The 24,954-nt window shown below is 42.3% G+C and overlaps 28 non-coding genes across 28 annotated transcripts; all 28 read left to right on the plus strand.

Moving 5' to 3' along the window:
• The first annotated feature begins 533 nt into the window (after positions 1-533).
• Positions 534-616, plus strand: trnal-cag (transfer RNA leucine (anticodon CAG)). Its single transcript has one exon. It is a non-coding gene; the product is annotated as a tRNA-Leu (tRNA).
• Positions 617-1,409: 793 nt separating this feature from the next.
• On the plus strand, positions 1,410-1,492 carry trnal-cag (transfer RNA leucine (anticodon CAG)). The gene has a single exon. It is a non-coding gene; the product is annotated as a tRNA-Leu (tRNA).
• A 794-nt stretch (positions 1,493-2,286) lies between these two features.
• On the plus strand, positions 2,287-2,369 carry trnal-cag (transfer RNA leucine (anticodon CAG)). Its single transcript has one exon. It is a non-coding gene; the product is annotated as a tRNA-Leu (tRNA).
• Positions 2,370-3,163: 794 nt separating this feature from the next.
• On the plus strand, positions 3,164-3,246 carry trnal-cag (transfer RNA leucine (anticodon CAG)). Its single transcript has one exon. It is a non-coding gene; the product is annotated as a tRNA-Leu (tRNA).
• A 794-nt stretch (positions 3,247-4,040) lies between these two features.
• Positions 4,041-4,123, plus strand: trnal-cag (transfer RNA leucine (anticodon CAG)). Its single transcript has one exon. It is a non-coding gene; the product is annotated as a tRNA-Leu (tRNA).
• Positions 4,124-4,916: 793 nt separating this feature from the next.
• On the plus strand, positions 4,917-4,999 carry trnal-cag (transfer RNA leucine (anticodon CAG)). The gene has a single exon. It is a non-coding gene; the product is annotated as a tRNA-Leu (tRNA).
• Positions 5,000-5,793: 794 nt separating this feature from the next.
• trnal-cag (transfer RNA leucine (anticodon CAG)) lies at positions 5,794-5,876 on the plus strand. Its single transcript has one exon. It is a non-coding gene; the product is annotated as a tRNA-Leu (tRNA).
• A 795-nt stretch (positions 5,877-6,671) lies between these two features.
• On the plus strand, positions 6,672-6,754 carry trnal-cag (transfer RNA leucine (anticodon CAG)). Its single transcript has one exon. It is a non-coding gene; the product is annotated as a tRNA-Leu (tRNA).
• A 794-nt stretch (positions 6,755-7,548) lies between these two features.
• trnal-cag (transfer RNA leucine (anticodon CAG)) lies at positions 7,549-7,631 on the plus strand. The gene has a single exon. It is a non-coding gene; the product is annotated as a tRNA-Leu (tRNA).
• Positions 7,632-8,425: 794 nt separating this feature from the next.
• Positions 8,426-8,508, plus strand: trnal-cag (transfer RNA leucine (anticodon CAG)). The gene has a single exon. It is a non-coding gene; the product is annotated as a tRNA-Leu (tRNA).
• Positions 8,509-9,299: 791 nt separating this feature from the next.
• Positions 9,300-9,382, plus strand: trnal-cag (transfer RNA leucine (anticodon CAG)). Its single transcript has one exon. It is a non-coding gene; the product is annotated as a tRNA-Leu (tRNA).
• A 796-nt stretch (positions 9,383-10,178) lies between these two features.
• Positions 10,179-10,261, plus strand: trnal-cag (transfer RNA leucine (anticodon CAG)). Its single transcript has one exon. It is a non-coding gene; the product is annotated as a tRNA-Leu (tRNA).
• A 793-nt stretch (positions 10,262-11,054) lies between these two features.
• Positions 11,055-11,137, plus strand: trnal-cag (transfer RNA leucine (anticodon CAG)). The gene has a single exon. It is a non-coding gene; the product is annotated as a tRNA-Leu (tRNA).
• Positions 11,138-11,933: 796 nt separating this feature from the next.
• trnal-cag (transfer RNA leucine (anticodon CAG)) lies at positions 11,934-12,016 on the plus strand. The gene has a single exon. It is a non-coding gene; the product is annotated as a tRNA-Leu (tRNA).
• Positions 12,017-12,811: 795 nt separating this feature from the next.
• trnal-cag (transfer RNA leucine (anticodon CAG)) lies at positions 12,812-12,894 on the plus strand. Its single transcript has one exon. It is a non-coding gene; the product is annotated as a tRNA-Leu (tRNA).
• A 795-nt stretch (positions 12,895-13,689) lies between these two features.
• trnal-cag (transfer RNA leucine (anticodon CAG)) lies at positions 13,690-13,772 on the plus strand. Its single transcript has one exon. It is a non-coding gene; the product is annotated as a tRNA-Leu (tRNA).
• Positions 13,773-14,567: 795 nt separating this feature from the next.
• Positions 14,568-14,650, plus strand: trnal-cag (transfer RNA leucine (anticodon CAG)). Its single transcript has one exon. It is a non-coding gene; the product is annotated as a tRNA-Leu (tRNA).
• Positions 14,651-15,442: 792 nt separating this feature from the next.
• Positions 15,443-15,525, plus strand: trnal-cag (transfer RNA leucine (anticodon CAG)). The gene has a single exon. It is a non-coding gene; the product is annotated as a tRNA-Leu (tRNA).
• A 759-nt stretch (positions 15,526-16,284) lies between these two features.
• trnal-cag (transfer RNA leucine (anticodon CAG)) lies at positions 16,285-16,367 on the plus strand. Its single transcript has one exon. It is a non-coding gene; the product is annotated as a tRNA-Leu (tRNA).
• A 797-nt stretch (positions 16,368-17,164) lies between these two features.
• trnal-cag (transfer RNA leucine (anticodon CAG)) lies at positions 17,165-17,247 on the plus strand. The gene has a single exon. It is a non-coding gene; the product is annotated as a tRNA-Leu (tRNA).
• A 790-nt stretch (positions 17,248-18,037) lies between these two features.
• trnal-cag (transfer RNA leucine (anticodon CAG)) lies at positions 18,038-18,120 on the plus strand. Its single transcript has one exon. It is a non-coding gene; the product is annotated as a tRNA-Leu (tRNA).
• Positions 18,121-18,874: 754 nt separating this feature from the next.
• Positions 18,875-18,957, plus strand: trnal-cag (transfer RNA leucine (anticodon CAG)). The gene has a single exon. It is a non-coding gene; the product is annotated as a tRNA-Leu (tRNA).
• Positions 18,958-19,748: 791 nt separating this feature from the next.
• trnal-cag (transfer RNA leucine (anticodon CAG)) lies at positions 19,749-19,831 on the plus strand. Its single transcript has one exon. It is a non-coding gene; the product is annotated as a tRNA-Leu (tRNA).
• Positions 19,832-20,623: 792 nt separating this feature from the next.
• trnal-cag (transfer RNA leucine (anticodon CAG)) lies at positions 20,624-20,706 on the plus strand. The gene has a single exon. It is a non-coding gene; the product is annotated as a tRNA-Leu (tRNA).
• A 789-nt stretch (positions 20,707-21,495) lies between these two features.
• Positions 21,496-21,578, plus strand: trnal-cag (transfer RNA leucine (anticodon CAG)). Its single transcript has one exon. It is a non-coding gene; the product is annotated as a tRNA-Leu (tRNA).
• Positions 21,579-22,370: 792 nt separating this feature from the next.
• Positions 22,371-22,453, plus strand: trnal-cag (transfer RNA leucine (anticodon CAG)). The gene has a single exon. It is a non-coding gene; the product is annotated as a tRNA-Leu (tRNA).
• A 792-nt stretch (positions 22,454-23,245) lies between these two features.
• On the plus strand, positions 23,246-23,328 carry trnal-cag (transfer RNA leucine (anticodon CAG)). Its single transcript has one exon. It is a non-coding gene; the product is annotated as a tRNA-Leu (tRNA).
• Positions 23,329-24,121: 793 nt separating this feature from the next.
• trnal-cag (transfer RNA leucine (anticodon CAG)) lies at positions 24,122-24,204 on the plus strand. The gene has a single exon. It is a non-coding gene; the product is annotated as a tRNA-Leu (tRNA).
• The last annotated feature ends 750 nt before the right edge of the window (positions 24,205-24,954 follow it).

Genomic DNA, 24,954 nt, shown 5'->3' on the forward strand with positions numbered 1-24,954 from the left:
AAAATATTGTCTGCAGGGTAATTGACCTCGCCGCATCTAAAGTCAAGCCACGGGTCACAGGTGAGATCCCTTGTTATACCCCCCCCCCCCCCCCAAAAAAAAATCAAACACGATTGGGTTGAAAATAACCATTAAGTCATTTGCTAAGATTTCCCCCATTTTGACATGTGGTCCTGTTGTCACTCTTACCCTGATGGTTGCTGATACTTCCAGACACTTTTTCAGTCTTATCTGAGGTATTTTATATCAGAATGGCCATATTCTGAGGCCACTTTAGCGCTCAATCAATGACGATTTACTACGCCTTTTCCATTGAAGGACATATTGAGGATAAATCAATGACTGGAGTTTTTAATTGATAAAAACCAATGTCTATTTGATGTTGAAAGTGCAAGTCAGTATTGTGCATTTACTGGTCTTTGTGGTGATCTCTATTGTGCATTTACTGGTCTTTGTGGTGATCTCAGGAGGCCGTGCCTATTTCTACTTTTGCCTAGTACCCTTTATCCCGACACCAAGACCATTTGTAAACAGTCAGGATGGCCGAGCGGTCTAAGGCGCTGCGTTCAGGTCGCAGTCTCCCCTGGAGGCGTGGGTTCAAATCCCACTTCTGACAATCTTTTAACACCTGCAAGTCATTCTGCTTTGTAATATCCAGTTGACAAATAAATGACTTACGATACTGGAAATAACACCTAGTTAACATAAGCAGTGAATAACTATCGTATTTCTAACATTTTGCAAAAACAGCTAGTTGATGAGAGGTTGGAAGAGAATTGCACGAATTTCACCGGCGGGCCACAAACAGGCAAATAACAAAAGGTGGAACGCACAACTCGTCGGTCGTTGTCACTGGATTGTATTGGCAGGGAGAAAAAAATATTGTCTGCAGGGTAATTGACCTCGCCGCATCTAAAGTCAAGCCACGGGTCACAGGTGAGATCCCTTGTTATACCCCCCCCCCCCCCCAAAAAAAAAATCAAACACGATTGGGTTGAAAATAACCATTAAGTCATTTGCTAAGATTTCCCCCATTTTGACATGTGGTCCTGTTGTCACTCTTACCCTGATGGTTGCTGATACTTCCAGACACTTTTTCAGTCTTATCTGAGGTATTTTATATCAGAATGGCCATATTCTGAGGCCACTTTAGCGCTCAATCAATGACGATTTACTACGCCTTTTCCATTGAAGGACATATTGAGGATAAATCAATGACTGGAGTTTTTAATTGATAAAAACCAATGTCTATTTGATGTTGAAAGTGCAAGTCAGTATTGTGCATTTACTGGTCTTTGTGGTGATCTCTATTGTGCATTTACTGGTCTTTGTGGTGATCTCAGGAGGCCGTGCCTATTTCTACTTTTGCCTAGTACCCTTTATCCCGACACCAAGACCATTTGTAAACAGTCAGGATGGCCGAGCGGTCTAAGGCGCTGCGTTCAGGTCGCAGTCTCCCCTGGAGGCGTGGGTTCAAATCCCACTTCTGACAATCTTTTAACACCTGCAAGTCATTCTGCTTTGTAATATCCAGTTGACAAATAAATGACTTACGATACTGGAAATAACACCTAGTTAACATAAGCAGTGAATAACTATCGTATTTCTAACATTTTGCAAAAACAGCTAGTTGATGAGAGGTTGGAAGAGAATTGCACGAATTTCACCGGCGGGCCACAAACAGGCAAATAACAAAAGGTGGAACGCACAACTCGTCGGTCGTTGTCACTGGATTGTATTGGCAGGGAGAAAAAAATATTGTCTGCAGGGTAATTGACCTCGCCGCATCTAAAGTCAAGCCACGGGTCACAGGTGAGATCCCTTGTTATACCCCCCCCCCCCCCCCAAAAAAAAAATCAAACACGATTGGGTTGAAAATAACCATTAAGTCATTTGCTAAGATTTCCCCCATTTTGACATGTGGTCCTGTTGTCACTCTTACCCTGATGGTTGCTGATACTTCCAGACACTTTTTCAGTCTTATCTGAGGTATTTTATATCAGAATGGCCATATTCTGAGGCCACTTTAGCGCTCAATCAATGACGATTTACTACGCCTTTTCCATTGAAGGACATATTGAGGATAAATCAATGACTGGAGTTTTTAATTGATAAAAACCAATGTCTATTTGATGTTGAAAGTGCAAGTCAGTATTGTGCATTTACTGGTCTTTGTGGTGATCTCTATTGTGCATTTACTGGTCTTTGTGGTGATCTCAGGAGGCCGTGCCTATTTCTACTTTTGCCTAGTACCCTTTATCCCGACACCAAGACCATTTGTAAACAGTCAGGATGGCCGAGCGGTCTAAGGCGCTGCGTTCAGGTCGCAGTCTCCCCTGGAGGCGTGGGTTCAAATCCCACTTCTGACAATCTTTTAACACCTGCAAGTCATTCTGCTTTGTAATATCCAGTTGACAAATAAATGACTTACGATACTGGAAATAACACCTAGTTAACATAAGCAGTGAATAACTATCGTATTTCTAACATTTTGCAAAAACAGCTAGTTGATGAGAGGTTGGAAGAGAATTGCACGAATTTCACCGGCGGGCCACAAACAGGCAAATAACAAAAGGTGGAACGCACAACTCGTCGGTCGTTGTCACTGGATTGTATTGGCAGGGAGAAAAAAATATTGTCTGCAGGGTAATTGACCTCGCCGCATCTAAAGTCAAGCCACGGGTCACAGGTGAGATCCCTTGTTATACCCCCCCCCCCCCCCCAAAAAAAAAATCAAACACGATTGGGTTGAAAATAACCATTAAGTCATTTGCTAAGATTTCCCCCATTTTGACATGTGGTCCTGTTGTCACTCTTACCCTGATGGTTGCTGATACTTCCAGACACTTTTTCAGTCTTATCTGAGGTATTTTATATCAGAATGGCCATATTCTGAGGCCACTTTAGCGCTCAATCAATGACGATTTACTACGCCTTTTCCATTGAAGGACATATTGAGGATAAATCAATGACTGGAGTTTTTAATTGATAAAAACCAATGTCTATTTGATGTTGAAAGTGCAAGTCAGTATTGTGCATTTACTGGTCTTTGTGGTGATCTCTATTGTGCATTTACTGGTCTTTGTGGTGATCTCAGGAGGCCGTGCCTATTTCTACTTTTGCCTAGTACCCTTTATCCCGACACCAAGACCATTTGTAAACAGTCAGGATGGCCGAGCGGTCTAAGGCGCTGCGTTCAGGTCGCAGTCTCCCCTGGAGGCGTGGGTTCAAATCCCACTTCTGACAATCTTTTAACACCTGCAAGTCATTCTGCTTTGTAATATCCAGTTGACAAATAAATGACTTACGATACTGGAAATAACACCTAGTTAACATAAGCAGTGAATAACTATCGTATTTCTAACATTTTGCAAAAACAGCTAGTTGATGAGAGGTTGGAAGAGAATTGCACGAATTTCACCGGCGGGCCACAAACAGGCAAATAACAAAAGGTGGAACGCACAACTCGTCGGTCGTTGTCACTGGATTGTATTGGCAGGGAGAAAAAAATATTGTCTGCAGGGTAATTGACCTCGCCGCATCTAAAGTCAAGCCACGGGTCACAGGTGAGATCCCTTGTTATACCCCCCCCCCCCCCCCAAAAAAAAATCAAACACGATTGCGGTTGAAAATAACCATTAAGTCATTTGCTAAGATTTCCCCCATTTTGACATGTGGTCCTGTTGTCACTCTTACCCTGATGGTTGCTGATACTTCCAGACACTTTTTCAGTCTTATCTGAGGTATTTTATATCAGAATGGCCATATTCTGAGGCCACTTTAGCGCTCAATCAATGACGATTTACTACGCCTTTTCCATTGAAGGACATATTGAGGATAAATCAATGACTGGAGTTTTTAATTGATAAAAACCAATGTCTATTTGATGTTGAAAGTGCAAGTCAGTATTGTGCATTTACTGGTCTTTGTGGTGATCTCTATTGTGCATTTACTGGTCTTTGTGGTGATCTCAGGAGGCCGTGCCTATTTCTACTTTTGCCTAGTACCCTTTATCCCGACACCAAGACCATTTGTAAACAGTCAGGATGGCCGAGCGGTCTAAGGCGCTGCGTTCAGGTCGCAGTCTCCCCTGGAGGCGTGGGTTCAAATCCCACTTCTGACAATCTTTTAACACCTGCAAGTCATTCTGCTTTGTAATATCCAGTTGACAAATAAATGACTTACGATACTGGAAATAACACCTAGTTAACATAAGCAGTGAATAACTATCGTATTTCTAACATTTTGCAAAAACAGCTAGTTGATGAGAGGTTGGAAGAGAATTGCACGAATTTCACCGGCGGGCCACAAACAGGCAAATAACAAAAGGTGGAACGCACAACTCGTCGGTCGTTGTCACTGGATTGTATTGGCAGGGAGAAAAAAATATTGTCTGCAGGGTAATTGACCTCGCCGCATCTAAAGTCAAGCCACGGGTCACAGGTGAGATCCCTTGTTATACCCCCCCCCCCCCCCAAAAAAAAAATCAAACACGATTGGGTTGAAAATAACCATTAAGTCATTTGCTAAGATTTCCCCCATTTTGACATGTGGTCCTGTTGTCACTCTTACCCTGATGGTTGCTGATACTTCCAGACACTTTTTCAGTCTTATCTGAGGTATTTTATATCAGAATGGCCATATTCTGAGGCCACTTTAGCGCTCAATCAATGACGATTTACTACGCCTTTTCCATTGAAGGACATATTGAGGATAAATCAATGACTGGAGTTTTTAATTGATAAAAACCAATGTCTATTTGATGTTGAAAGTGCAAGTCAGTATTGTGCATTTACTGGTCTTTGTGGTGATCTCTATTGTGCATTTACTGGTCTTTGTGGTGATCTCAGGAGGCCGTGCCTATTTCTACTTTTGCCTAGTACCCTTTATCCCGACACCAAGACCATTTGTAAACAGTCAGGATGGCCGAGCGGTCTAAGGCGCTGCGTTCAGGTCGCAGTCTCCCCTGGAGGCGTGGGTTCAAATCCCACTTCTGACAATCTTTTAACACCTGCAAGTCATTCTGCTTTGTAATATCCAGTTGACAAATAAATGACTTACGATACTGGAAATAACACCTAGTTAACATAAGCAGTGAATAACTATCGTATTTCTAACATTTTGCAAAAACAGCTAGTTGATGAGAGGTTGGAAGAGAATTGCACGAATTTCACCGGCGGGCCACAAACAGGCAAATAACAAAAGGTGGAACGCACAACTCGTCGGTCGTTGTCACTGGATTGTATTGGCAGGGAGAAAAAAATATTGTCTGCAGGGTAATTGACCTCGCCGCATCTAAAGTCAAGCCACGGGTCACAGGTGAGATCCCTTGTTATACCCCCCCCCCCCCCCCAAAAAAAAAATCAAACACGATTGGGTTGAAAATAACCATTAAGTCATTTGCTAAGATTTCCCCCATTTTGACATGTGGTCCTGTTGTCACTCTTACCCTGATGGTTGCTGATACTTCCAGACACTTTTTCAGTCTTATCTGAGGTATTTTATATCAGAATGGCCATATTCTGAGGCCACTTTAGCGCTCAATCAATGACGATTTACTACGCCTTTTCCATTGAAGGACATATTGAGGATAAATCAATGACTGGAGTTTTTAATTGATAAAAACCAATGTCTATTTGATGTTGAAAGTGCAAGTCAGTATTGTGCATTTACTGGTCTTTGTGGTGATCTCTATTGTGCATTTACTGGTCTTTGTGGTGATCTCAGGAGGCCGTGCCTATTTCTACTTTTGCCTAGTACCCTTTATCCCGACACCAAGACCATTTGTAAACAGTCAGGATGGCCGAGCGGTCTAAGGCGCTGCGTTCAGGTCGCAGTCTCCCCTGGAGGCGTGGGTTCAAATCCCACTTCTGACAATCTTTTAACACCTGCAAGTCATTCTGCTTTGTAATATCCAGTTGACAAATAAATGACTTACGATACTGGAAATAACACCTAGTTAACATAAGCAGTGAATAACTATCGTATTTCTAACATTTTGCAAAAACAGCTAGTTGATGAGAGGTTGGAAGAGAATTGCACGAATTTCACCGGCGGGCCACAAACAGGCAAATAACAAAAGGTGGAACGCACAACTCGTCGGTCGTTGTCACTGGATTGTATTGGCAGGGAGAAAAAAATATTGTCTGCAGGGTAATTGAACTCGCCGCATCTAAAGTCAAGCCACGGGTCACAGGTGAGATCCCTTGTTATACCCCCCCCCCCCCCCCAAAAAAAAAATCAAACACGATTGCGGTTGAAAATAACCATTAAGTCATTTGCTAAGATTTCCCCCATTTTGACATGTGGTCCTGTTGTCACTCTTACCCTGATGGTTGCTGATACTTCCAGACACTTTTTCAGTCTTATCTGAGGTATTTTATATCAGAATGGCCATATTCTGAGGCCACTTTAGCGCTCAATCAATGACGATTTACTACGCCTTTTCCATTGAAGGACATATTGAGGATAAATCAATGACTGGAGTTTTTAATTGATAAAAACCAATGTCTATTTGATGTTGAAAGTGCAAGTCAGTATTGTGCATTTACTGGTCTTTGTGGTGATCTCTATTGTGCATTTACTGGTCTTTGTGGTGATCTCAGGAGGCCGTGCCTATTTCTACTTTTGCCTAGTACCCTTTATCCCGACACCAAGACCATTTGTAAACAGTCAGGATGGCCGAGCGGTCTAAGGCGCTGCGTTCAGGTCGCAGTCTCCCCTGGAGGCGTGGGTTCAAATCCCACTTCTGACAATCTTTTAACACCTGCAAGTCATTCTGCTTTGTAATATCCAGTTGACAAATAAATGACTTACGATACTGGAAATAACACCTAGTTAACATAAGCAGTGAATAACTATCGTATTTCTAACATTTTGCAAAAACAGCTAGTTGATGAGAGGTTGGAAGAGAATTGCACGAATTTCACCGGCGGGCCACAAACAGGCAAATAACAAAAGGTGGAACGCACAACTCGTCGGTCGTTGTCACTGGATTGTATTGGCAGGGAGAAAAAAATATTGTCTGCAGGGTAATTGAACTCGCCGCATCTAAAGTCAAGCCACGGGTCACAGGTGAGATCCCTTGTTATACCCCCCCCCCCCCCCAAAAAAAAAAATCAAACACGATTGCGTTGAAAATAACCATTAAGTCATTTGCTAAGATTTCCCCCATTTTGACATGTGGTCCTGTTGTCACTCTTACCCTGATGGTTGCTGATACTTCCAGACACTTTTTCAGTCTTATCTGAGGTATTTTATATCAGAATGGCCATATTCTGAGGCCACTTTAGCGCTCAATCAATGACGATTTACTACGCCTTTTCCATTGAAGGACATATTGAGGATAAATCAATGACTGGAGTTTTTAATTGATAAAAACCAATGTCTATTTGATGTTGAAAGTGCAAGTCAGTATTGTGCATTTACTGGTCTTTGTGGTGATCTCTATTGTGCATTTACTGGTCTTTGTGGTGATCTCAGGAGGCCGTGCCTATTTCTACTTTTGCCTAGTACCCTTTATCCCGACACCAAGACCATTTGTAAACAGTCAGGATGGCCGAGCGGTCTAAGGCGCTGCGTTCAGGTCGCAGTCTCCCCTGGAGGCGTGGGTTCAAATCCCACTTCTGACAATCTTTTAACACCTGCAAGTCATTCTGCTTTGTAATATCCAGTTGACAAATAAATGACTTACGATACTGGAAATAACACCTAGTTAACATAAGCAGTGAATAACTATCGTATTTCTAACATTTTGCAAAAACAGCTAGTTGATGAGAGGTTGGAAGAGAATTGCACGAATTTCACCGGCGGGCCACAAACAGGCAAATAACAAAAGGTGGAACGCACAACTCGTCGGTCGTTGTCACTGGATTGTATTGGCAGGGAGAAAAAAATATTGTCTGCAGGGTAATTGACCTCGCCGCATCTAAAGTCAAGCCACGGGTCACAGGTGAGATCCCTTGTTATACCCCCCCCCCCCCCCAAAAAAAAAAATCAAACACGATTGGGTTGAAAATAACCATTAAGTCATTTGCTAAGATTTCCCCCATTTTGACATGTGGTCCTGTTGTCACTCTTACCCTGATGGTTGCTGATACTTCCAGACACTTTTTCAGTCTTATCTGAGGTATTTTATATCAGAATGGCCATATTCTGAGGCCACTTTAGCGCTCAATCAATGACGATTTACTACGCCTTTTCCATTGAAGGACATATTGAGGATAAATCAATGACTGGAGTTTTTAATTGATAAAAACCAATGTCTATTTGATGTTGAAAGTGCAAGTCAGTATTGTGCATTTACTGGTCTTTGTGGTGATCTCTATTGTGCATTTACTGGTCTTTGTGGTGATCTCAGGAGGCCGTGCCTATTTCTACTTTTGCCTAGTACCCTTTATCCCGACACCAAGACCATTTGTAAACAGTCAGGATGGCCGAGCGGTCTAAGGCGCTGCGTTCAGGTCGCAGTCTCCCCTGGAGGCGTGGGTTCAAATCCCACTTCTGACAATCTTTTAACACCTGCAAGTCATTCTGCTTTGTAATATCCAGTTGACAAATAAATGACTTACGATACTGGAAATAACACCTAGTTAACATAAGCAGTGAATAACTATCGTATTTCTAACATTTTGCAAAAACAGCTAGTTGATGAGAGGTTGGAAGAGAATTGCACGAATTTCACCGGCGGGCCACAAACAGGCAAATAACAAAAGGTGGAACGCACAACTCGTCGGTCGTTGTCACTGGATTGTATTGGCAGGGAGAAAAAAATATTGTCTGCAGGGTAATTGAACTCGCCGCATCTAAAGTCAAGCCACGGGTCACAGGTGAGATCCCTTGTTATACCCCCCCCCCCCCAAAAAAAAAATCAAACACGATTGCGTTGAAAATAACCATTAAGTCATTTGCTAAGATTTCCCCCATTTTGACATGTGGTCCTGTTGTCACTCTTACCCTGATGGTTGCTGATACTTCCAGACACTTTTTCAGTCTTATCTGAGGTATTTTATATCAGAATGGCCATATTCTGAGGCCACTTTAGCGCTCAATCAATGACGATTTACTACGCCTTTTCCATTGAAGGACATATTGAGGATAAATCAATGACTGGAGTTTTTAATTGATAAAAACCAATGTCTATTTGATGTTGAAAGTGCAAGTCAGTATTGTGCATTTACTGGTCTTTGTGGTGATCTCTATTGTGCATTTACTGGTCTTTGTGGTGATCTCAGGAGGCCGTGCCTATTTCTACTTTTGCCTAGTACCCTTTATCCCGACACCAAGACCATTTGTAAACAGTCAGGATGGCCGAGCGGTCTAAGGCGCTGCGTTCAGGTCGCAGTCTCCCCTGGAGGCGTGGGTTCAAATCCCACTTCTGACAATCTTTTAACACCTGCAAGTCATTCTGCTTTGTAATATCCAGTTGACAAATAAATGACTTACGATACTGGAAATAACACCTAGTTAACATAAGCAGTGAATAACTATCGTATTTCTAACATTTTGCAAAAACAGCTAGTTGATGAGAGGTTGGAAGAGAATTGCACGAATTTCACCGGCGGGCCACAAACAGGCAAATAACAAAAGGTGGAACGCACAACTCGTCGGTCGTTGTCACTGGATTGTATTGGCAGGGAGAAAAAAATATTGTCTGCAGGGTAATTGACCTCGCCGCATCTAAAGTCAAGCCACGGGTCACAGGTGAGATCCCTTGTTATACCCCCCCCCCCCCCCCAAAAAAAAAAATCAAACACGATTGCGGTTGAAAATAACCATTAAGTCATTTGCTAAGATTTCCCCCATTTTGACATGTGGTCCTGTTGTCACTCTTACCCTGATGGTTGCTGATACTTCCAGACACTTTTTCAGTCTTATCTGAGGTATTTTATATCAGAATGGCCATATTCTGAGGCCACTTTAGCGCTCAATCAATGACGATTTACTACGCCTTTTCCATTGAAGGACATATTGAGGATAAATCAATGACTGGAGTTTTTAATTGATAAAAACCAATGTCTATTTGATGTTGAAAGTGCAAGTCAGTATTGTGCATTTACTGGTCTTTGTGGTGATCTCTATTGTGCATTTACTGGTCTTTGTGGTGATCTCAGGAGGCCGTGCCTATTTCTACTTTTGCCTAGTACCCTTTATCCCGACACCAAGACCATTTGTAAACAGTCAGGATGGCCGAGCGGTCTAAGGCGCTGCGTTCAGGTCGCAGTCTCCCCTGGAGGCGTGGGTTCAAATCCCACTTCTGACAATCTTTTAACACCTGCAAGTCATTCTGCTTTGTAATATCCAGTTGACAAATAAATGACTTACGATACTGGAAATAACACCTAGTTAACATAAGCAGTGAATAACTATCGTATTTCTAACATTTTGCAAAAACAGCTAGTTGATGAGAGGTTGGAAGAGAATTGCACGAATTTCACCGGCGGGCCACAAACAGGCAAATAACAAAAGGTGGAACGCACAACTCGTCGGTCGTTGTCACTGGATTGTATTGGCAGGGAGAAAAAAATATTGTCTGCAGGGTAATTGAACTCGCCGCATCTAAAGTCAAGCCACGGGTCACAGGTGAGATCCCTTGTTATACCCCCCCCCCCCCCCAAAAAAAAAATCAAACACGATTGCGTTGAAAATAACCATTAAGTCATTTGCTAAGATTTCCCCCATTTTGACATGTGGTCCTGTTGTCACTCTTACCCTGATGGTTGCTGATACTTCCAGACACTTTTTCAGTCTTATCTGAGGTATTTTATATCAGAATGGCCATATTCTGAGGCCACTTTAGCGCTCAATCAATGACGATTTACTACGCCTTTTCCATTGAAGGACATATTGAGGATAAATCAATGACTGGAGTTTTTAATTGATAAAAACCAATGTCTATTTGATGTTGAAAGTGCAAGTCAGTATTGTGCATTTACTGGTCTTTGTGGTGATCTCTATTGTGCATTTACTGGTCTTTGTGGTGATCTCAGGAGGCCGTGCCTATTTCTACTTTTGCCTAGTACCCTTTATCCCGACACCAAGACCATTTGTAAACAGTCAGGATGGCCGAGCGGTCTAAGGCGCTGCGTTCAGGTCGCAGTCTCCCCTGGAGGCGTGGGTTCAAATCCCACTTCTGACAATCTTTTAACACCTGCAAGTCATTCTGCTTTGTAATATCCAGTTGACAAATAAATGACTTACGATACTGGAAATAACACCTAGTTAACATAAGCAGTGAATAACTATCGTATTTCTAACATTTTGCAAAAACAGCTAGTTGATGAGAGGTTGGAAGAGAATTGCACGAATTTCACCGGCGGGCCACAAACAGGCAAATAACAAAAGGTGGAACGCACAACTCGTCGGTCGTTGTCACTGGATTGTATTGGCAGGGAGAAAAAAATATTGTCTGCAGGGTAATTGAACTCGCCGCATCTAAAGTCAAGCCACGGGTCACAGGTGAGATCCCTTGTTATACCCCCCCCCCCCCCCCAAAAAAAAAAATCAAACACGATTGCGGTTGAAAATAACCATTAAGTCATTTGCTAAGATTTCCCCCATTTTGACATGTGGTCCTGTTGTCACTCTTACCCTGATGGTTGCTGATACTTCCAGACACTTTTTCAGTCTTATCTGAGGTATTTTATATCAGAATGGCCATATTCTGAGGCCACTTTAGCGCTCAATCAATGACGATTTACTACGCCTTTTCCATTGAAGGACATATTGAGGATAAATCAATGACTGGAGTTTTTAATTGATAAAAACCAATGTCTATTTGATGTTGAAAGTGCAAGTCAGTATTGTGCATTTACTGGTCTTTGTGGTGATCTCTATTGTGCATTTACTGGTCTTTGTGGTGATCTCAGGAGGCCGTGCCTATTTCTACTTTTGCCTAGTACCCTTTATCCCGACACCAAGACCATTTGTAAACAGTCAGGATGGCCGAGCGGTCTAAGGCGCTGCGTTCAGGTCGCAGTCTCCCCTGGAGGCGTGGGTTCAAATCCCACTTCTGACAATCTTTTAACACCTGCAAGTCATTCTGCTTTGTAATATCCAGTTGACAAATAAATGACTTACGATACTGGAAATAACACCTAGTTAACATAAGCAGTGAATAACTATCGTATTTCTAACATTTTGCAAAAACAGCTAGTTGATGAGAGGTTGGAAGAGAATTGCACGAATTTCACCGGCGGGCCACAAACAGGCAAATAACAAAAGGTGGAACGCACAACTCGTCGGTCGTTGTCACTGGATTGTATTGGCAGGGAGAAAAAAATATTGTCTGCAGGGTAATTGAACTCGCCGCATCTAAAGTCAAGCCACGGGTCACAGGTGAGATCCCTTGTTATACCCCCCCCCCCCCCCCAAAAAAAAAAATCAAACACGATTGCGGTGAAAATAACCATTAAGTCATTTGCTAAGATTTCCCCCATTTTGACATGTGGTCCTGTTGTCACTCTTACCCTGATGGTTGCTGATACTTCCAGACACTTTTTCAGTCTTATCTGAGGTATTTTATATCAGAATGGCCATATTCTGAGGCCACTTTAGCGCTCAATCAATGACGATTTACTACGCCTTTTCCATTGAAGGACATATTGAGGATAAATCAATGACTGGAGTTTTTAATTGATAAAAACCAATGTCTATTTGATGTTGAAAGTGCAAGTCAGTATTGTGCATTTACTGGTCTTTGTGGTGATCTCTATTGTGCATTTACTGGTCTTTGTGGTGATCTCAGGAGGCCGTGCCTATTTCTACTTTTGCCTAGTACCCTTTATCCCGACACCAAGGCCATTTGTAAACAGTCAGGATGGCCGAGCGGTCTAAGGCGCTGCGTTCAGGTCGCAGTCTCCCCTGGAGGCGTGGGTTCAAATCCCACTTCTGACAATCTTTTAACACCTGCAAGTCATTCTGCTTTGTAATATCCAGTTGACAAATAAATGACTTACGATACTGGAAATAACACCTAGTTAACATAAGCAGTGAATAACTATCGTATTTCTAACATTTTGCAAAAACAGCTAGTTGATGAGAGGTTGGAAGAGAATTGCACGAATTTCACCGGCGGGCCACAAACAGGCAAATAACAAAAGGTGGAACGCACAACTCGTCGGTCGTTGTCACTGGATTGTATTGGCAGGGAGAAAAAAATATTGTCTGCAGGGTAATTGAACTCGCCGCATCTAAAGTCAAGCCACGGGTCACAGGTGAGATCCCTTGTTATACCCCCCCCCCCCCCCCAAAAAAAAAAATCAAACACGATTGCGGTGAAAATAACCATTAAGTCATTTGCTAAGATTTCCCCCATTTTGACATGTGGTCCTGTTGTCACTCTTACCCTGATGGTTGCTGATACTTCCAGACACTTTTTCAGTCTTATCTGAGGTATTTTATATCAGAATGGCCATATTCTGAGGCCACTTTAGCGCTCAATCAATGACGATTTACTACGCCTTTTCCATTGAAGGACATATTGAGGATAAATCAATGACTGGAGTTTTTAATTGATAAAAACCAATGTCTATTTGATGTTGAAAGTGCAAGTCAGTATTGTGCATTTACTGGTCTTTGTGGTGATCTCTATTGTGCATTTACTGGTCTTTGTGGTGATCTCAGGAGGCCGTGCCTATTTCTACTTTTGCCTAGTACCCTTTATCCCGACACCAAGACCATTTGTAAACAGTCAGGATGGCCGAGCGGTCTAAGGCGCTGCGTTCAGGTCGCAGTCTCCCCTGGAGGCGTGGGTTCAAATCCCACTTCTGACAATCTTTTAACACCTGCAAGTCATTCTGCTTTGTAATATCCAGTTGACAAATAAATGACTTACGATACTGGAAATAACACCTAGTTAACATAAGCAGTGAATAACTATCGTATTTCTAACATTTTGCAAAAACAGCTAGTTGATGAGAGGTTGGAAGAGAATTGCACGAATTTCACCGGCGGGCCACAAACAGGCAAATAACAAAAGGTGGAACGCACAACTCGTCGGTCGTTGTCACTGGATTGTATTGGCAGGGAGAAAAAAATATTGTCTGCAGGGTAATTGAACTCGCCGCATCTAAAGTCAAGCCACGGGTCACAGGTGAGATCCCTTGTTATACCCCCCCCCCCCCCCCAAAAAAAAAAATCAAACACGATTGCGGTGAAAATAACCATTAAGTCATTTGCTAAGATTTCCCCCATTTTGACATGTGGTCCTGTTGTCACTCTTACCCTGATGGTTGCTGATACTTCCAGACACTTTTTCAGTCTTATCTGAGGTATTTTATATCAGAATGGCCATATTCTGAGGCCACTTTAGCGCTCAATCAATGACGATTTACTACGCCTTTTCCATTGAAGGACATATTGAGGATAAATCAATGACTGGAGTTTTTAATTGATAAAAACCAATGTCTATTTGATGTTGAAAGTGCAAGTCAGTATTGTGCATTTACTGGTCTTTGTGGTGATCTCTATTGTGCATTTACTGGTCTTTGTGGTGATCTCAGGAGGCCGTGCCTATTTCTACTTTTGCCTAGTACCCTTTATCCCGACACCAAGACCATTTGTAAACAGTCAGGATGGCCGAGCGGTCTAAGGCGCTGCGTTCAGGTTGCAGTCTCCCCTGGAGGCGTGGGTTCAAATCCCACTTCTGACAATCTTTTAACACCTGCAAGTCATTCTGCTTTGTAATATCCAGTTGACAAATAAATGACTTACGATACTGGAAATAACACCTAGTTAACATAAGCAGTGAATAACTATCGTATTTCTAACATTTTGCAAAAACAGCTAGTTGATGAGAGGTTGGAAGAGAATTGCACGAATTTCACCGGCGGGCCACAAACAGGCAAATAACAAAAGGTGGAACGCACAACTCGTCGGTCGTTGTCACTGGATTGTATTGGCAGGGAGAAAAAAATATTGTCTGCAGGGTAATTGAACTCGCCGCATCTAAAGTCAAGCCACGGGTCACAGGTGAGATCCCTTGTTAGACCCCCCCCCCCCCAAAAAAAAAAATCAAACACGATTGCGTTGAAAATAACCATTAAGTCATTTGCTAAGATTTCCCCCATTTTGACATGTGGTCCTGTTGTCACTCTTACCCTGATGGTTGCTGATACTTCCAGACACTTTTTCAGTCTTATCTGAGGTATTTTATATCAGAATGGCCATATTCTGAGGCCACTTTAGCGCTCAATCAATGACGATTTACTACGCCTTTTCCATTGAAGGACATATTGAGGATAAATCAATGACTGGAGTTTTTAATTGATAAAAACCAATGTCTATTTGATGTTGAAAGTGCAAGTCAGTATTGTGCATTTACTGGTCTTTGTGGTGATCTCTATTGTGCATTTACTGGTCTTTGTGGTGATCTCAGGAGGCCGTGCCTATTTCTACTTTTGCCTAGTACCCTTTATCCCGACACCAAGTCCATTTGTAAACAGTCAGGATGGCCGAGCGGTCTAAGGCGCTGCGTTCAGGTCGCAGTCTCCCCTGGAGGCGTGGGTTCAAATCCCACTTCTGACAATCTTTTAACACCTGCAAGTCATTCTGCTTTGTAATATCCAGTTGACAAATAAATGACTTACGATACTGGAAATAACACCTAGTTAACATAAGCAGTGAATAACTATCGTATTTCTAACATTTTGCAAAAACAGCTAGTTGATGAGAGGTTGGAAGAGAATTGCACGAATTTCACCGGCGGGCCACAAACAGGCAAATAACAAAAGGCATCTCGGAACGCACAACTCGTCGGTCGTTGTCACTGGATTGTATTGGCAGGGAGAAAAAAATATTGTCTGCAGGGTAATTGAACTCGCCGCATCTAAAGTCAAGCCACGGGTCACAGGTGAGATCCCTTGTTATACCCCCCCCCCCAAAAAAAATCAAACACAATTGCGTTGAAAATAATCATTAAGTCATTTGCTAAGATTTCCCCCATTTTGACATGTGGTCCTGTTGTCACTCTTACCCTGATGGTTGCTGATACTTCCAGACACTTTTTCAGTCTTATCTGAGGTATTTTATATCAGAATGGCCATATTCTGAGGCCACTTTAGCGCTCAATCAATGACGATTTACTACGCCTTTTCCATTGAAGGACATATTGAGGATAAATCAATGACTGGAGTTTTTAATTGATAAAAACCAATGACTATTTGATGTTGAAAGTGCAAGTCAGTATTGTGCATTTACTGGTCTTTGTGGTGATCTCAGGAGGCCGTGCCTATTTCTACTTTTGCCTAGTACCCTTTATCCCGACACCAAGTCCATTTGTAAACAGTCAGGATGGCCGAGCGGTCTAAGGCGCTGCGTTCAGGTCGCAGTCTCCCCTGGAGGCGTGGGTTCAAATCCCACTTCTGACAATCTTTTAACACCTGCAAGTCATTCTGCTTTGTAATATCCAGTTGACAAATAAATGACTTACGATACTGGAAATAACACCTAGTTAACATAAGCAGTGAATAACTATCGTATTTCTAACATTTTGCAAAAACAGCTAGTTGATGAGAGGTTGGAAGAGAATTGCACGAATTTCACCGGCGGGCCACAAACAGGCAAATAACAAAAGGCATCTCGGAACGCACAACTCGTCGGTCGTTGTCACTGGATTGTATTGGCAGGGAGAAAAAAATATTGTCTGCAGGGTAATTGAACTCGCCGCATCTAAAGTCAAGCCACGGGTCACAGGTGAGATCCCTTGTTATACCCCCCCCCCCCCCCAAAAAAAAATCAAACACGATTGCGTTGAAAATAACCATTAAGTCATTTGCTAAGATTTCCCCCATTTTGACATGTGGTCCTGTTGTCACTCTTACCCTGATGGTTGCTGATACTTCCAGACACTTTTTCAGTCTTATCTGAGGTATTTTATATCAGAATGGCCATATTCTGAGGCCACTTTAGCGCTCAATCAATGACGATTTACTACGCCTTTTCCATTGAAGGACATATTGAGGATAAATCAATGACTGGAGTTTTTAATTGATAAAAACCAATGTCTATTTGATGCTGAAAGTGCAAGTCAGTATTGTGCATTTACTGGTCTTTGTGGTGATCTCTATTGTGCATTTACTGGTCTTTGTGGTGATCTCAGGAGGCCGTGCCTATTTCTACTTTTGCCTAGTACCCTTTATCCCGACACCAAGACGATTTGTAAACAGTCAGGATGGCCGAGCGGTCTAAGGCGCTGCGTTCAGGTCGCAGTCTCCCCTGGAGGCGTGGGTTCAAATCCCACTTCTGACAATCTTTTAACACCTGCAAGTCATTCTGCTTTGTAATATCCAGTTGACAAATAAATGACTTACGATACTGGAAATAACACCTAGTTAACATAAGCAGTGAATAACTATCGTATTTCTAACATTTTGCAAAAACAGCTAGTTGATGAGAGGTTGGAAGAGAATTGCACGAATTTCACCGGCGGGCCACAAACAGGCAAATAACAAAAGGTGGAACGCACAACTCGTCGGTCGTTGTCACTGGATTGTATTGGCAGGGAGAAAAAAATATTGTCTGCAGGGTAATTGAACTCGCCGCATCTAAAGTCAAGCCACGGGTCACAGGTGAGATCCCTTGTTATACCCCCCCCCCCCAAAAAAAAAATCAAACACGATTGCGTTGAAAATAACCATTAAGTCATTTGCTAAGATTTCCCCCATTTTGACATGTGGTCCTGTTGTCACTCTTACCCTGATGGTTGCTGATACTTCCAGACACTTTTTCAGTCTTATCTGAGGTATTTTATATCAGAATGGCCATATTCTGAGGCCACTTTAGCGCTCAATCAATGACGATTTACTACGCCTTTTCCATTGAAGGACATATTGAGGATAAATCAATGACTGGAGTTTTTAATTGATAAAAACCAATGTCTATTTGATGTTGAAAGTGCAAGTCAGTATTGTGCATTTACTGGTCTTTGTGGTGATCTCTATTGTGCATTTACTGGTCTTTGTGGTGATCTCAGGAGGCCGTGCCTATTTCTACTTTTGCCTAGTACCCTTTATCCCGACACCAAGTCCATTTATAAACAGTCAGGATGGCCGAGCGGTCTAAGGCGCTGCGTTCAGGTCGCAGTCTCCCCTGGAGGCGTGGGTTCAAATCCCACTTCTGACAATCTTTTAACACCTGCAAGTCATTCTGCTTTGTAATATCCAGTTGACAAATAAATGACTTACGATACTGGAAATAACACCTAGTTAACATAAGCAGTGAATAACTATCGTATTTCTAACATTTTGCAAAAACAGCTAGTTGATGAGAGGTTGGAAGAGAATTGCACGAATTTCACCGGCGGGCCACAAACAGGCAAATAACAAAAGGTGGAACGCACAACTCGTCGGTCGTTGTCACTGGATTGTATTGGCAGGGAGAAAAAAATATTGTCTGCAGGGTAATTGAACTCGCCGCATCTAAAGTCAAGCCACGGGTCACAGGTGAGATCCCTTGTTATACCCCCCCCCCCAAAAAAAATCAAACACAATTGCGTTGAAAATAATCATTAAGTCATTTGCTAAGATTTCCCCCATTTTGACATGTGGTCCTGTTGTCACTCTTACCCTGATGGTTGCTGATACTTCCAGACACTTTTTCAGTCTTATCTGAGGTATTTTATATCAGAATGGCCATATTCTGAGGCCACTTTAGCGCTCAATCAATGACGATTTACTACGCCTTTTCCATTGAAGGACATATTGAGGATAAATCAATGACTGGAGTTTTTAATTGATAAAAACCAATGACTATTTGATGTTGAAAGTGCAAGTCAGTATTGTGCATTTACTGGTCTTTGTGGTGATCTCAGGAGGCCGTGCCTATTTCTACTTTTGCCTAGTACCCTTTATCCCGACACCAAGTCCATTTGTAAACAGTCAGGATGGCCGAGCGGTCTAAGGCGCTGCGTTCAGGTCGCAGTCTCCCCTGGAGGCGTGGGTTCAAATCCCACTTCTGACAATCTTTTAACACCTGCAAGTCATTCTGCTTTGTAATATCCAGTTGACAAATAAATGACTTACGATACTGGAAATAACACCTAGTTAACATAAGCAGTGAATAACTATCGTATTTCTAACATTTTGCAAAAACAGCTAGTTGATGAGAGGTTGGAAGAGAATTGCACGAATTTCACCGGCGGGCCACAAACAGGCAAATAACAAAAGGTGGAACGCACAACTCGTCGGTCGTTGTCACTGGATTGTATTGGCAGGGAGAAAAAAATATTGTCTGCAGGGTAATTGAACTCGCCGCATCTAAAGTCAAGCCACGGGTCACAGGTGAGATCCCTTGTTATACCCCCCCCCCCCCAAAAAAAAAATCAAACACGATTGCGTTGAAAATAACCATTAAGTCATTTGCTAAGATTTCCCCCATTTTGACATGTGGTCCTGTTGTCACTCTTACCCTGATGGTTGCTGATACTTCCAGACACTTTTTCAGTCTTATCTGAGGTATTTTATATCAGAATGGCCATATTCTGAGGCCATTTTAGCGCTCAATCAATGACGATTTACTACGCCTTTTCCATTGAAGGACATATTGAGGATAAATCAATGACTGGAGTTTTTAATTGATAAAAACCAATGTCTATTTGATGTTGAAAGTGCAAGTCAGTATTGTGCATTTACTGGTCTTTGTGGTGATCTCTATTGTGCATTTACTGGTCTTTGTGGTGATCTCAGGAGGCCGTGCCTATTTCTACTTTTGCCTAGTACCCTTTATCCCGACACCAAGACCATTTGTAAACAGTCAGGATGGCCGAGCGGTCTAAGGCGCTGCGTTCAGGTCGCAGTCTCCCCTGGAGGCGTGGGTTCAAATCCCACTTCTGACAATCTTTTAACACCTGCAAGTCATTCTGCTTTGTAATATCCAGTTGACAAATAAATGACTTACGATACTGGAAATAACACCTAGTTAACATAAGCAGTGAATAACTATCGTATTTCTAACATTTTGCAAAAACAGCTAGTTGATGAGAGGTTGGAAGAGAATTGCACGAATTTCACCGGCGGGCCACAAACAGGCAAATAACAAAAGGTGGAACGCACAACTCGTCGGTCGTTGTCACTGGATTGTATTGGCAGGGAGAAAAAAATATTGTCTGCAGGGTAATTGAACTCGCCGCATCTAAAGTCAAGCCACGGGTCACAGGTGAGATCCCTTGTTATACCCCCCCCCCCCAAAAAAAAAAAATCAAACACGATTGCGTTGAAAATAACCATTAAGTCATTTGCTAAGATTTCCCCCATTTTGACATGTGGTCCTGTTGTCACTCTTACCCTGATGGTTGCTGATACTTCCAGACACTTTTTCAGTCTTATCTGAGGTATTTTATATCAGAATGGCCATATTCTGAGGCCACTTTAGCGCTCAATCAATGACGATTTACTACGCCTTTTCCATTGAAGGACATATTGAGGATAAATCAATGACTGGAGTTTTTAATTGATAAAAACCAATGTCTATTTGATGTTGAAAGTGCAAGTCAGTATTGTGCATTTACTGGTCTTTGTGGTGATCTCTATTGTGCATTTACTGGTCTTTGTGGTGATCTCAGGAGGCCGTGCCTATTTCTACTTTTGCCTAGTACCCTTTATCCCGACACCAAGACCATTTGTAAACAGTCAGGATGGCCGAGCGGTCTAAGGCGCTGCGTTCAGGTCGCAGTCTCCCCTGGAGGCGTGGGTTCAAATCCCACTTCTGACAATCTTTTAACACCTGCAAGTCATTCTGCTTTGTAATATCCAGTTGACAAATAAATGACTTACGATACTGGAAATAACACCTAGTTAACATAAGCAGTGAATAACTATCGTATTTCTAACATTTTGCAAAAACAGCTAGTTGATGAGAGGTTGGAAGAGAATTGCACGAATTTCACCGGCGGGCCACAAACAGGCAAATAACAAAAGGTGGAACGCACAACTCGTCGGTCGTTGTCACTGGATTGTATTGGCAGGGAGAAAAAAATATTGTCTGCAGGGTAATTGAACTCGCCGCATCTAAAGTCAAGCCACGGGTCACAGGTGAGATCCCTTGTTATACCCCCCCCCCAAAAAAAAAAATCAAACACGATTGCGTTGAAAATAACCATTAAGTCATTTGCTAAGATTTCCCCCATTTTGACATGTGGTCCTGTTGTCACTCTTACCCTGATGGTTGCTGATACTTCCAGACACTTTTTCAGTCTTATCTGAGGTATTTTATATCAGAATGGCCATATTCTGAGGCCACTTTAGCGCTCAATCAATGACGATTTACTACGCCTTTTCCATTGAAGGACATATTGAGGATAAATCAATGACTGGAGTTTTTAATTGATAAAAACCAATGTCTATTTGATGTTGAAAGTGCAAGTCAGTATTGTGCATTTACTGGTCTTTGTGGTGATCTCTATTGTGCATTTACTGGTCTTTGTGGTGATCTCAGGAGGCCGTGCCTATTTCTACTTTTGCCTAGTACCCTTTATCCCGACACCAAGACCATTTGTAAACAGTCAGGATGGCCGAGCGGTCTAAGGCGCTGCGTTCAGGTCGCAGTCTCCCCTGGAGGCGTGGGTTCAAATCCCACTTCTGACAATCTTTTAACACCTGCAAGTCATTCTGCTTTGTAATATCCAGTTGACAAATAAATGACTTACGATACTGGAAATAACACCTAGTTAACATAAGCAGTGAATAACTATCGTATTTCTAACATTTTGCAAAAACAGCTAGTTGATGAGAGGTTGGAAGAGAATTGCACGAATTTCACCGGCGGGCCACAAACAGGCAAATAACAAAAGGTGGAACGCACAACTCGTCAGTCGTTGTCACTGGATTGTATTGGCAGGGAGAAAAAAATATTGTCTGCAGGGTAATTGAACTCGCCGCATCTAAAGTCAAGCCACGGGTCACAGGTGAGATCCCTTGTTATACCCCCCCCCCCCCCAAAAAAAAAATCAAACACGATTGCGTTGAAAATAACCATTAAGTCATTTGCTAAGATTTCCCCCATTTTGACATGTGGTCCTGTTGTCACTCTTACCCTGATGGTTGCTGATACTTCCAGACACTTTTTCAGTCTTATCTGAGGTATTTTATATCAGAATGGCCATATTCTGAGGCCATTTTAGCGCTCAATCAATGACGATTTACTACGCCTTTTCCATTGAAGGACATATTGAGGATAAATCAATGACTGGAGTTTTTAATTGATAAAAACCAATGTCTATTTGATGTTGAAAGTGCAAGTCAGTATTGTGCATTTACTGGTCTTTGTGGTGATCTCTATTGTGCATTTACTGGTCTTTGTGGTGATCTCAGGAGGCCGTGCCTATTTCTACTTTTGCCTAGTACCCTTTATCCCGACACCAAGACCATTTGTAAACAGTCAGGATGGCCGAGCGGTCTAAGGCGCTGCGTTCAGGTCGCAGTCTCCCCTGGAGGTGTGGGTTCAAATCCCACTTCTGACAATCTTTTAACACCTGCAAGTCATTCTGCTTTGTAATATCCAGTTGACAAATAAATGACTTACGATACTGGAAATAACACCTAGTTAACATAAGCAGTGAATAACTATCGTATTTCTAACATTTTGCAAAAACAGCTAGTTGATGAGAGGTTGGAAGAGAATTGCACGAATTTCACCGGCGGGCCACAAACAGGCAAATAACAAAAGGTGGAACGCACAACTCGTCAGTCGTTGTCACTGGATTGTATTGGCAGGGAGAAAAAAATATTGTCTGCAGGGTAATTGAACTCGCCGCATCTAAAGTCAAGCCACGGGTCACAGGTGAGATCCCTTGTTATACCCCCCCCCCCCAAAAAAAAAAAATCAAACACGATTGCGTTGAAAATAACCATTAAGTCATTTGCTAAGATTTCCCCCATTTTGACATGTGGTCCTGTTGTCACTCTTACCCTGATGGTTGCTGATACTTCCAGACACTTTTTCAGTCTTATCTGAGGTATTTTATATCAGAATGGCCATATTCTGAGGCCATTTTAGCGCTCAATCAATGACGATTTACTACGCCTTTTCCATTGAAGGACATATTGAGGATAAATCAATGACTGGAGTTTTTAATTGATAAAAACCAATGTCTATTTGATGTTGAAAGTGCAAGTCAGTATTGTGCATTTACTGGTCTTTGTGGTGATCTCTATTGTGCATTTACTGGTCTTTGTGGTGATCTCAGGAGGCCGTGCCTATTTCTACTTTTGCCTAGTACCCTTTATCCCGACACCAAGACCATTTGTAAACAGTCAGGATGGCCGAGCGGTCTAAGGCGCTGCGTTCAGATCGCAGTCTCCCCTGGAGGTGTGGGTTCAAATCCCACTTCTGACAATCTTTTAACACCTGCAAGTCATTCTGCTTTGTAATATCCAGTTGACAAATAAATGACTTACGATACTGGAAATAACACCTAGTTAACATAAGCAGTGAATAACTATCGTATTTCTAACATTTTGCAAAAACAGCTAGTTGATGAGAGGTTGGAAGAGAATTGCACGAATTTCACCGGCGGGCCACAAACAGGCAAATAACAAAAGGTGGAACGCACAACTCGTCGGTCGTTGTCACTGGATTGTATTGGCAGGGAGAAAAAAATATTGTCTGCAGGGTAATTGAACTCGCCGCATCTAAAGTCAAGCCACGGGTCACAGGTGAGATCCCTTGTTATACCCCCCCCCCCCCAAAAAAAAAAAATCAAACACGATTGCGTTGAAAATAACCATTAAGTCATTTGCTAAGATTTCCCCCATTTTGACATGTGGTCCTGTTGTCACTCTTACCCTGATGGTTGCTGATACTTCCAGACACTTTTTCAGTCTTATCTGAGGTATTTTATATCAGAATGGCCATATTCTGAGGCCACTTTAGCGCTCAATCAATGACGATTTACTACGCCTTTTCCATTGAAGGACATATTGAGGATAAATCAATGACTGGAGTTTTTAATTGATAAAAACCAATGTCTATTTGATGTTGAAAGTGCAAGTCAGTATTGTGCATTTACTGGTCTTTGTGGTGATCTCTATTGTGCATTTACTGGTCTTTGTGGTGATCTCAGGAGGCCGTGCCTATTTCTACTTTTGCCTAGTACCCTTTATCCCGACACCAAGACCATTTGTAAACAGTCAGGATGGCCGAGCGGTCTAAGGCGCTGCGTTCAGGTCGCAGTCTCCCCTGGAGGTGTGGGTTCAAATCCCACTTCTGACAATCTTTTAACACCTGCAAGTCATTCTGCTTTGTAATATCCAGTTGACAAATAAATGACTTACGATACTGGAAATAACACCTAGTTAACATAAGCAGTGAATAACTATCGTATTTCTAACATTTTGCAAAAACAGCTAGTTGATGAGAGGTTGGAAGAGAATTGCACGAATTTCACCGGCGGGCCACAAACAGGCAAATAACAAAAGGTGGAACGCACAACTCGTCAGTCGTTGTCACTGGATTGTATTGGCAGGGAGAAAAAAATATTGTCTGCAGGGTAATTGAACTCGCCGCATCTAAAGTCAAGCCACGGGTCACAGGTGAGATCCCTTGTTATACCCCCCCCCCCCAAAAAAAAAAAATCAAACACGATTGCGTTGAAAATAACCATTAAGTCATTTGCTAAGATTTCCCCCATTTTGACATGTGGTCCTGTTGTCACTCTTACCCTGATGGTTGCTGATACTTCCAGACACTTTTTCAGTCTTATCTGAGGTATTTTATATCAGAATGGCCATATTCTGAGGCCATTTTAGCGCTCAATCAATGACGATTTACTACGCCTTTTCCATTGAAGGACATATTGAGGATAAATCAATGACTGGAGTTTTTAATTGATAAAAACCAATGTCTATTTGATGTTGAAAGTGCAAGTCAGTATTGTGCATTTACTGGTCTTTGTGGTGATCTCTATTGTGCATTTACTGGTCTTTGTGGTGATCTCAGGAGGCCGTGCCTATTTCTACTTTT

Source organism: Salvelinus alpinus, chromosome 10 (assembly GCF_045679555.1).
Source record: "Salvelinus alpinus chromosome 10, SLU_Salpinus.1, whole genome shotgun sequence".
NCBI classification, from domain to species: domain Eukaryota; kingdom Metazoa; phylum Chordata; class Actinopteri; order Salmoniformes; family Salmonidae; genus Salvelinus; species Salvelinus alpinus.